The sequence below is a fragment of the Rhinatrema bivittatum genome, chromosome 15 (assembly GCF_901001135.1).
Source record: "Rhinatrema bivittatum chromosome 15, aRhiBiv1.1, whole genome shotgun sequence".
NCBI lineage: Eukaryota > Metazoa > Chordata > Amphibia > Gymnophiona > Rhinatrematidae > Rhinatrema > Rhinatrema bivittatum.
The window spans coordinates 15545046-15557225 of NC_042629.1; the positions used below are offsets into that span (position 1 = coordinate 15545046).

Here is a 12180-nt window from a genome sequence, read left to right on the forward strand (position 1 = left end):
TGCTTAGCAATATCTCGGAGATCATGAAACTTGGCTTCTTACTGCCTACACATAACACCAGAATATAAATTCTCTGATGAACGCTGCTTACTTTGCCTTATATATGTATAAGGGTTTACTCTGGTAGCTCTATTAAAGCTGAACAAGCTTAAAACCCTCTTTCTATATGAAGAACCACACTGGGAAGCCTATGAAAGAGTGTGGATGAGTAGCAAGGCCATGTTATGTAGTGTAGATTAGAGCAGTGGTTTCCAAACTTGTCCTGGGGGACCCTGACCAGTTAGGTTTTCAGAATATCTGCAATGAATATGCACAAGATAGATTTGTATGCACCACCTTCATTGTGGATATCTTGAAACCCTGACTGGTTGAGGGGTCCACCATGAAAAGTTGTGAACCACTGGATTAGAGGAATCTTTGCTACAGACCCTTAGAGGAAGTTGCTGCAATGGTACACTCCAGATTTTATATTGGTGCTGACCTCTATGTTGCAACCGTCCCTTCCTGACGGCTTCACTCCACCTACCTTTCTTTCTTTGTACCTCCTCTTGCTGTGGATGGATGCCTGGCTGTCGCGGTGTCTGCCTGCCGTCCTCTCCGGTGTCCCCGGACCAGCTTGGGTCCTGCCTCCCGCCATGCTCCGCTGGTACCTTAGGGTGCGCGCGCCGCGTGGCCCTCACTCTTATTTCCTACTTGGTGCGAACTTCAGGGGCGTCCCCCTGTGATGATGTCATGCTGCCCGGATATTTAAAGCCTATGAAGTTTGCTAGCCTTTGAGTTAGCAAGGGTAACCTTACGGATGGGATTCGCTCTCCGTACCCAGCTACTCTGCCTCTCCAATCTTCCATTGGACTCTTAACGCTAATGGGGTACCCACTCCTCGGGGGCCTCACTTGCTTTTCAGGTCACTATCAGGAAACCGGTACTCGCTCCTCGAGGACCTGCGCTCCCTATCCTGGGATTCTCCATATTGGGGCTTTGTGCATATTCCACTGTACTCATTATTCTCAGTTCTTTCCACTACAGCACTGCTACCGGAGGAGTCACTGTTTCAGCACCTGAGGGACATTAGCCCAGCCGGGCTACTTCTGCTGCTCACTACTGCCACCTCTGGTGGCTTCATCACATTGTCTAATAAAAGATCAATCTCTGTGTTTGTGTGTCCTGAGCTGAGCCTGACCTGTGGCCCCTCACGGGACTTCCCCCAGTGGGCGTGGTCAGCTGCCACAGTGTCCAAGGGTCCACCCAAACCTCACTAATTATAACAGATTGTTAACTCCATGGATCCGGCACAGCTCAATGCCTTGCAGGCCATTCCAGGCCTGGCCCTACGCACTGCTGAACTATAAGATGCATTGGAGAAACTCACTTCAGCGTTTCATCAGCTACAAGCACAGAAGATGCAAGGCGCTACTTCCAGAAATGAAGGTCAGTTACCTGAGGTAACTATAAAGACTATGGTACCTCTGGCTGCTCCAGTTCATTTCTCTAGAGAGATTCAAAGAACTAGAGGTTTCCTAAACCAATGCTGCATGCATTTCGCATTGCAGCCTGCACACTTCCCCACAGCCCATGCCAAGACTACTTATATTCTATCTTATCTTGATGGAAGGGCCTTGTCTTGGGCTTCAACTCTGTGGGAAGGTAAGTACCCAATCCTGCAGGATATTGATGGATTTCTAGAATTATTTAAATCCGTTTTTGATGATCCTGCTTGAGTGACTGTTGCTGATTCTGACCTGGTGGACCTGAAGCAAGGCAACCGACCACTGGCTGATTTTGCTATAGAGTTCAAGACTCTTGCTAAAGAATTATGCTGGGAACTTAGATGCCTGAAAACTCTCTTCTTCAGAGGTCTGAATACCTGCTTGAAGGACAAGCTTTTCAATATATATATAAATGATCTGGAAGGGAATACGACGAGTGAGGTTATCAAATTTGCAGATGATACAAAATTATTCAGAGTAGTTAAATCACAAGCAGACTGTGATACATTACAGGAGGACCTTGCAAGACTGGAAGATTGGGCATCCAAATGGCAGATGAAATTTAATGTGGACAAGTGCAAGGTGATGCATATAGGGAAAAATAACCCTTGCTGTAGTTACACGATGTTAGGTTCCATATTAGGAGCTACCACCCAGGAAAAAGATCTAGGCATCATAGTGGATAATACTTTAAAATCGTCAGCTCAGTGTGCTGCAGCAGTCAAAAAAGCAAATAGAATGTTAGGAATTATTAGGAAGGGAATGGTTGATAGAACGGAAAATGTAATAATGCCTCTGTATCGCTCCATGGTGAGACCACACCTTGAATACTGTGTACAATTCTGGTCGCCGCATCTCAAAAAAGATATAGTTGCGATGGAGAAGGTACAGAGAAGGGCAACCAAAATGATAAAGGGGATGGAACAGCTGCCCTATGAGGAAAAGCTGAAGAGGTTAGGGCTGTTCAGCTTGGAGAAGAGACGGCTGAGGGGGGATATGATAGAGGGCTTTAAGATCATGAGAGGTCTTGAACGAGTAGATGTGACTCGGTTATTTACACTTTCGAATAATAGACTAGGGGGCATTCCATGAAGTTAGCAAGTAACACATTTAAGACTAATCAGAGAAAATTCTTTTTCACTCAACGCACAATAAAGCTCTGGAATTTGTTGCCAGAGGAGGTGGTTAGTGCAGTTAGTGTAGCTGAGTTCAAAAAAGGTTTGGATAAGTTCTTGGAGAAGTCCATTAATGGCTATTAATCAAGTTTACTTAGGGAATAGCCACTGCTATTAATTGCATCAGTAGCATGGGTTCTTCTTAGTGTTTGGGTAATTGCCAGGTTCTTGTGGCCTGGTTTTGGCCTCTGTTGGAAACAGGATGCTGGGCTTGATGGACCCTTGGTCTGACCCAGCATGGCAATTTCTTATGTTCTTAAGCTTGCCGCTCGTGAGACACCTGACTGGCTGGATGAACTAGTGGCTTTGGCTACTAGAATTGACCACCAGCTTCATGATAAGGTGAAAGAACTCAAGCCTACTATAGGAGCAGTTCAGAAGGAGACTTGTGCTAAACTTGCACTTCGTATGGTTCCAGCAGTACATGTTGCCAGTGGAGAAGAACCGATGCAACTTGGTCGCGACCATTTGACTTCAAAAGAGAGAAAACTTCAGAAGAGATATGGCTTATGTATGTACTGTGGACAAGCTGGTCACGATGTCCCAACATGCCCTATTCGTCCAGAAAACTGACGGGCCTAAGTTCTGCAGGAGGACTGTTCTTAGGCCTTACCACGCCTTCTCCTGCGCTCTCTCTCTACCAGTCTCCCTGACTTGCAGACCAGCTACAATCCAAACTCTTGCCCTTGTGGATTTGGGGGCAGGAGGTAACTTTATACTTCGACACCTGGTGGAACATTTGAGGATTCCCCTCGTTACTTTAGAAGCTCCACTACTCTTGTCATCTATCCATGGAGAGTCTTTGCCCAGTGATGTGACTTGTTGCACCGAACCAGTGACTCTTTGCACCGGAGCCCTCTGTATGGAGACAATTCCCTTCTTTGTGTTAAAGAAGGCCATGCACCCTATCATTCTGGGGTTACCCTGGTTGCAGTTGCATCAGCCTCAATTCGACTGGTCCTCCTTGGAACTCTCCCGCTGGGGCCCAGGTTGTCATAGCAATTGCCTCAAGGAAGTTTCTCCTGTCGCCAGAATGCCTACAACTCCAGTGATGGCAGGACTGCCGCCTCAATATGCATCATTCAGTGATGTGTTTTCCAAAGAAGCTGCTGACATCCTCCCTCCACACAGATCTTATGACTGTGCCATTCGGCTGACACCAAACACTGAACCTCCTAAAGAACGTGTCTATCCACTCTCTGCAATAGAGAATAAGGCTATGTCCGAGTACATCGAGGAGAATTTACAGAAAGGTTTCATTAGACCTTCAAAGTCGCTAGCCGGTGCAGGATTCTTCTTTGTGGGGAAGAAGGACGGAACCTTACGTCCTTGTATCAACTATCAAGGTCTGAACGAGATTATGATTAAAGACCGTTACCCCCTGCCTTTAATCTCAGAGCTGTTTGACCGGCTTCAGGGGTCAAGATATTTTCGAAACTTGACCTGAAGGGGGCCTACAACTTAGTCCAGATTCGCAGTGGTGACGAGTGTAAAATGGCTTTCAACACTCGAGATCGTCATTTTGAGTACTTAGTAATGCTCTTTGGCCTGTGCAACGCACCCACTGTGTTCCAAAACATGATGAATGACATTCTGTGGGATTTGTAGTACAAGAGTGTAGTAGTGTACGTAAATGACATTCTGATATTTTCTCAGAATCTGTCGACTCATCTAGAAAACGTCAAGCAAGTTCTACTAAGACTCCAAGAACACCGACTACGCCAAGCTATCCAAGTGCGAATTCCATAAAGACTCTGTGACTTTCCTTGGCTACATTGTGTCTAAAGATGGCTTCCAGATGGATCCCCAAAAATTAGAAAGTATCAAGAATTGGTTCCAACCTACCAGCGTGAAGGCCCTGAGACAATTTTTGGGGTTCACCAATTACTATAGAAGCTTTATAAAGAACTATTCTTCTTTACTTGTGCCCTTGACTGCTATGACCCGAAAAGGAGCCAATGCTTCTAAATGTTCTGCAGAGGCCATTTCCATGTTCAAAGATTTAAAGACTGCCTTTTCCATGGAACCATGGTTATTGCATCCGGACCCCAACAAGCCATTCATCGTAGAGGTCGACGCCTCTGATGTCGATGTGGAGGCTGTTCTGAGCCAGACTGGAGATTCCAAGTCCTTACATCCCTGCTCTTTCTTCTCATGATGTTTCTCTCTGGCAGAGAAGAATTATGGGATCAGTGACAAAGAGTTCCTGGCTATTAAGTTGGCATTTGAGGAATGGCGGCCTTGGCTCGAAGGCGCTCAACATCAAATTACCGTGTTTATGGACCACAAGAATCTAGAGTATCTCCGCCATGCGCAACATCTTAACCATAGACAAGCTAGATGATCCTTATTTTTCAACCACTTTAACTTCGTGCTCAAATATCGCCCCGGAGACAAGAATACCAGAGCTGATGCCCTATCATGCTCCTTTCTCTCGGAGGATATTCTGGAAGAGCCGCAGCACATAATTGACCCGAAGAAAGTCATCTTAGCGGCTACTCATTTTGTTCCCGCTGGTAAAACCATCGTGCCAAAGCATCTCAGAAAGAAAGTGCTCTATTGGGCACACGATTCCAAACTGGCTGGCCATCCTGGTCAACGCCGTAACCTGCTGAAGCTACAGAAGTATTATTGGTGGCCAACTATCAAGGAAGATACACTCTCCTATGTGGCATCTTGTGCCAACTGTGCCAAGCACAAACCTACTTCTGGCCAACCGTGGGGATTGCTGCAACCGCTTCCAGCTCTGGAACAGCCCTGGACAATTATCGCTACTGATTTTGTAGTTGATCTACCCCTTTCTGGAGGTATGAATATCATCTGGGTCACAGTCAACCGCTTCAGCAAGATGGCCCACTTCGTGGCACTACCTGGCTTACCCTCAGCCTCGGAACTTGCGAAGCTCTTCATAGTCCATATCTCTCACCTCCATGGCCTACCGAAACACATAGTCTCGGATCGAGGATCACAGTTCACGGCAAGATTCTGGAAGGCCCTGTGCAAACTCTTCAACATCTCTCTAGATTATACATCTGCCTATCATCCTCAATCTAATGGCCAAACAGAACGGATGAAAAGAACCCTGAAACAGTTCATTCGGGCCTATGTGAGTTGCCGTCAGAATAACTGGGCCGAACTGTTCCCATGGGCTGAATTCGCCATTAATTCTCATCCAGCAACATCAACTGGATCAACACCATTTGAAGTGGTATATGGACGTTCCCCATCACCTCTACTTCCACCGAAGCTCTCAGTGACGTCCCCAGCAGCTCAATCCACTACTGAAGAAATTCATCAATTATGGACTCAGACGAAAGCAATGCTACTCAAAGCGAGTGATCGAGCCAAAATGTTTTATGACGTTCATCATTCCAAAGCACCTGTCTTTCAACCTGGTGACAAAGTTTGGCTGTCCACTAAGCACCTTAGACTGAAGTTACCCTCCTCGCAATTTTCTCCTCGCTACTGTTGGACCATTTCCAATCCTCTGATATCTTGGCAATGTTACCTACAGTCTGAAGTTACCACCTGGATTGAACATTCATAACGCTTTTCATGTTTCACTTCTGAAACCACTCATCATCAGTGAATTTTCTTCCAAATCTCAGGAACCATCTCCTATAACCTAGAATACAAGGTTGAAGCCATTCTTGATGTCCGCAAATGAGGCAAAACCTGGGAATACCTTCTCTCATGGGAAGGTTTTGGCCCCGAAGAAAATTCTTGGGAGCCTCTGGCTAATATCCTTGACAAAGAGATGCTCCATCAGTTTCATCTCTCGCATCCTTGGAAACCAAAACCTGGTACCCGCAGAGGAGATCATCCTTTGAAGGGGGTACTGTTGCAACCGTCCCTTCCCGACGACGGCTTCACTCCACCTACCTTTCTTTCTTTGCACCTCCTCTTGCTGTGAATGGATGCCTGGCTGTCACGGCGTCTGCCTGCCATCCTCTCCAGCGTCCCCGGACCGGCTTGGGTGCTGCCTCCCGCCATGCTCTGCAGGGACCTTAGGGCATGTGCGCCGCGTGGCCCTCACTCTTATTTCCTACTTGGCGCGAACCTCAGGGGCGTCCCCCTGTGATGATGTCACGCTGCCCGGATATTTAAAGCCTACGATGTTTGCTAGCCTTTGAGTTAGCAAGGGTAACCCTACGGATGGGATTCGCTCTCCGTACTCAGCTACTCTGCCTCTCCAATCTTCCATTGGACTCTTAACACTAATGGGGTACCCGCTCCTCGGGGGCCTCACTTGCTTTTCAGGTCACTATCAGGAAACCAGTACTCGCTCGAGGGCCCATGTTCCCTGACTTGCTGCCTGTTCCTACCTTCTCTTCTGCCTGGAAGGATTTGCTATCTTCAACACCAGTGAGTACTACCATCTTCACCTCAGAGCTGTTCCCTGGAACCAGGTACTCACTCCTCGAGGGCCTGCCTCTGTTCCAGCCCTAGTGCCATCTCCTATGTGGAACCGCTGTGTGAGTACATTACCTTCAAGCTTCTCAGCTCTCAGGGATCAGGTACTCGCTCCTCGAGGGCCTGCACTCCCTATCCTGAGGTTCTCCATACTGGGGCTTTGTGCATATTCCACTGTACTCATTATTCTCAGTTCTTTCCACTACAGCACTGCTACCATAAGAGTTGCTGTTCCAGTGCCTGAGGGATACTAGCCCAGCTGGGCTACTTCTGCTGCTCACCACTGCCACCTCTGGTGGCTTCATCTCATTGTCTAATAAAAGATCAATCTCTGTGTTTGTGTGTCCTGAGCTGAGCCTGACCTGTGGCCCCTCACGGGACTTTCCCCCATGGGAGTGGTCAGCTGCCACAGTGTCCAAGAGTCCACCCAAACCTCACTAATTATAACACTCTAGTGGTTAGAGTGGACTTTTTTAGAGCAATTTTCAATGACACTTGCATGCACAACACTCAGTTTTATGCACATAAGTGGCTCTTAAGAAAATATCTCTATTCACTCTCTTCCATTCCTTCTATATTCTCATTTGACAACCATATCATTCAGCTATCCCAAAATGTTCAGAACCTTAGGGGTATATTTTAAAACATGCGCGAGCGTCCATGTGTGCACGCCAGGAAGCGCATGTTATAAAATCGGTGGGCCACATGCACATTTATTTTTATTTATTTTATTTATTTATTTGTTTTTATATACCGACATTCGAACATGGGTATCACATCACATTTTGTAATACGTGCATGCATGTGCGTTTGGTGCGCACAAGGAGGTACAATTATGCAAAATTTGCGTGACGAAGCATTGTGGCCTTCTTCAGTTCCCCTCCAATTAAGGCGTGGACTTGGAGAGAACTTCCCTACTCCCTACCCTAACCTCCCTTCCCCTTCCCCTCTCCTCCCCACTCCCTATGCCTATATATACCCCCGGTTTGTTTTACCTTTTGCTCCTCAACAGGAGCAGTAGCACTATGCTGGCATGCACTTCCCCGGCACAGCGGCAAATCCCTGCTGTACCGGCGCCTCAAGCTCCACCCCTCCCTACCTTCCTCCCTGACCTTTTCTTCGGCATGGCACTTTTGCGCATAACAGAAGTTACGTGCACAGCTGGGCCCCTTCTAAAATGTGCACAGTGCACGCAAGGCCCAGCCACATGCATAAACCCCAGGATTTTACATGCATGACGGATTAAAAATTCACCCGTTAGTGTTATATTAGATCCAATGCTCTGCTTGTAACAACCAAACTAATAGGATCATTCATCAAAGTGCATTATTTTATTTATTTATTTATTTATTTATTTATTTATTTACTTTTATATACCGGTGTTCGATTTTACATATCACATCGGTTCACATTTAAACAAAATTTGCAGGAACTTATGCGTTACCTTTGTCAAATACATTAAACATTTAAATATGGGGATTGTTATCAAGGGATATAAAAGAACATGGGGAATGGCTAACACTACGGGATGCATGAAGGGATGCACAAAGGGGAGTTTTCATGGAAAATATAAATGCATAACTCTTATCTGTATGTGTGGAATGGGGTGGGGCATTGTGCAAGGCTATAAGGTCCACCTAGGCCACCTAATACCCTTGCACCAGCCATGGGTTGGGGGGGGGGGGGGAAGGTGTCAGTTTTTAAAGTTTGTATCACTGAAGGGAGCTGGGTGTTTTTCGCTGAGCCCAGGACAGAGAATGAATCAATGAGGGGGGGTGGGGGGGGGAGCACAGTAATTGTTCGCACAGGGCAGCAAAAAAGCCAGCACCGGCTTGCTGTGGACTTTTTCCTAGAGGCAGCATTCTGCTAACTCTGTTTGAATTTCCTGCTACTCACCAGCTGGCTCCCGACGTTCGTGAGAGGAGCCTGAACAGACGCCAATAACAGCGGCGTCCATCGGGTGAGCAGTGCTTGCTGTGGACTTTTTCCTGGAGGCAGCATTCTGCTAACTCTGTTTGAATTTCCTGCTACTCACCAGCTGGCTCCCGACGTTCGTGGGAGGAGCCTGAACAGACGCCAATAACAGCGGCGTCCATCAAGTGAGCAGTGCTTGCTGTGGACTTTTTCCCGGAGGCAGCATTCTGCTAACTCTGTTTGAATTTCCTGCTACTCACCAGCTGGCTCCCGACATTCGTGGGAGGAGCCTGAACAGATGCCAATAACAGCGGCGTCCATCGGGTGAGCAGTGCTTGCTGTGGACTTTTTCCTAGAGGCAGCATTCTGCTAACTCTGTTTGAATTTCCTGCTACTCACCAGCTGGCTCCCGACGTTCGTGGGAGGAGCCTGAACAGACGCCAATAACAGCGGCGTCCATCGGGTGAGCAGTGCTTGCTGTGGACTTTTTCCTAGAGGCAGCATTCTGCTAACTCTGTTTGAATTTCCTGCTACTCACCAGCTGGCTCCCGACGTTCGTGGGAGGAGCCTGAACAGATGCCAATAACAGCGGCGTCCATACGGCACCCCGCCGTCGGCGCTTCGCCAAAGCCGCGCACCTAAGGGGCGCGCGGCTTTGCCCGGCTTCGCCAGGATTCGCCGGGATCCGCCGGGAGAGTGTGGAGGAATTTTCGTTTTTCCATCACAGCAGCCATTGAAACCGAAAACACGTGACTATTGTGCCCCCAAGGAGGACTTCAGTTTTCTAAGGTACTGTTTCTATTTGTTCTACTTGGTAAACCCCTTTCTGGTATGCCTCATACCAAGAGAAAGGGGAGAGTATCGACATCTACACCCGCCGTGAGTGGGACTCAACCAAGTGTTTATGACCTTTTTGGGAAAACTGCTTTAGATTCGCCAGGAGGGGAAGTCGCTGGAGGTCCTGGCTTTGAGCAGAGCCAGTCCTCCCTGACTTATGAGATCTCGTTAAGTCCTGGAGCTCCCTCTACTCCAGAACCAACAACAGGAAAGGGAGGAGGAGAGATTTCTTTTGAAGATCCTAAGTTGAGTTTACTTAAGGAGACTGTGAATCCTGAAATGGAGACTAAGGATAAAGGGTTATTGGGATCCAATGTACAACTGATAGAAGGAATAAAAGTAATAACTCCTAGGAAATTTACCCTGGAGGAAATAGGACAAATGATATTCTTGATGCAAAAATCGTTGGATGATCTTGCAAAAATTGTACAGGATGGTATAAGTAAGAACTTGGTGGTACAAACAAATATTGAAAAACTAGATGGGTCAATTAATAATATAACAACAAAAATAAGTGAGATTGAGAAAATACAGATTAGTTTGATCAAATCTGAAAAATTACAAATAGACAAAATGGAACAACTAGAAAATCAGATTAAAAGGTTTAATCTGAGGATTTTGAACTTCCCCAGAACTCACCTGTTATCTCCAAAGGAACTGTTTAAAAGTTACCTTAAGAGTATATTAAAATATACAGATAAGGAAATACCTATGTTGTCTGGAATATATTACACTACTCAGATTGCTAATATGGGAGAAAATCAAGAACAGGGAGAACTGAGGGAAGATATAAATCTATCGGATCTCTTAGAAAAATCTTCAGGGATGGAAATTAAAATGAGAGCAACCTTGATAGTACAATTTGTAGACATGGCAGAGAGAGATCAGGTATTTAGAACATATTTTAAATATCAAAAATTAAATTTTCATGGCTTCCCAGTAAGAATCTTTCCGGATATTGCGTTTAGCACACAAAGTAGAAGGAAGGAGTTTATAGCATTGCGTGAAAAGGTTATTCAAAAAGGAGCCACATTTTTCTTACGTTTTCCATGTCGTTGCATAGTTGAGTATCAGAATTCAAAGTTTATGTTTAATCAGCCTGAACAGTTGCGCAAGTATTTGGATTCCTAACCCTAGGATATCCTTAGTGGGGGCATTAAAACAAAGTAAGAAGCAGTTGACACAAAATGATGTGATATTTCTTTGATTTATCTGCTCAAGGATTTTTTTGTTTAGTAGGTTTCAATATTTCTAAAAACGTTCTATATAGTTCAGAAATGTATAAGTAAAATTTCTACTGCATTTTATGTATCTAGATGTATAACTTTAAATACATTTCTGTATATTTCAATGTAATTAATATACTTAATAAAAAATAAATTATATAAAAAAAAAAAGCCAGCACCGGCCCTACACACCAGAGCAGGCAGTGTGTGCGCATCCATTTTGCACAGATTGACTTTCTACACAAGTGATCCTGTGCTTCAAATGTTTACAACGGATGCCTCAGAGATACGATCAGACCTCAGATATGGTGTGTCACATTTCTGGATAAGTAGATATTTGCCTGTAGTGTACCTTTTCCACCCTCTTAACCCTGATGCTCTTTACTTGGAGTGGGCCTAACTGTTCTGTTATTTGGGGGTGTGCATGGTTCCAAGAACTTCAGCTGCCAGAGCGGGTTAGCTGTTTCGGGGGTTGCTCGAGACCTGCTAGCACTCCTATTAGAGATTTGGGTCTCCAGAAGTGGCATGAGGGCACTAGTGGGCTGCTCTGGCTCAGTTTCTGCTGCCTCATGTTGGCTATGTGGTGTGCTGGAGCGAGTTTCTGCTGGCTCAACTGTGTGCCATGCAGGCTGGTTTTCTCCATGAAACTTAATAACATAAGAACATGCCATACTGGGTCAGACCAAGGGTCCATCAAACCCAGCATCCTGTTTCCAACAGTGGCCAATCCAGGCCACAAGAACCTGGCAAGTACCCAAAAACTAAGAAAGATTTAAGTTCACATTCAGTGGGCTTTCTGAGCGAAGCCTCCTCCTCCTCCTCGCTGAACTGTGACTGTGCATTCATAAGCAAAGGGTCTCAAAAAGTGCTGCTGCCTGGCTGGTCCCTGGGCTTGATGGTTGGGACCAGCAGAGTCGTGGGCAAGAGCTGTTGTGGAAACAAAGAAGACATAAGTATCAAAGTCAAGCGGTACACACATGGACTGTTTGGCATGAGAATGAACACTTTGCATGTCAATCTATGGGGTAGATTTTCAAAGAGTTACGCGTGTGACCCTTAAAAAAAAACCTTGTGCGTGCCGAGCCTATTTTGTATAGGCTCGGCGGCGCGCGCAAGCCCTGGGATGCG

At 46.1% G+C, this 12180-nt stretch overlaps 1 protein-coding gene across 1 annotated transcript in view; it reads right to left on the bottom strand.

Annotated features, from left to right (window-relative positions):
• CADM2 (cell adhesion molecule 2) overlaps window positions 1-12180 on the bottom strand; it is a 1264184-nt gene that overhangs the window by 296738 nt on the left and 955266 nt on the right. The window lies entirely within an intron of this gene.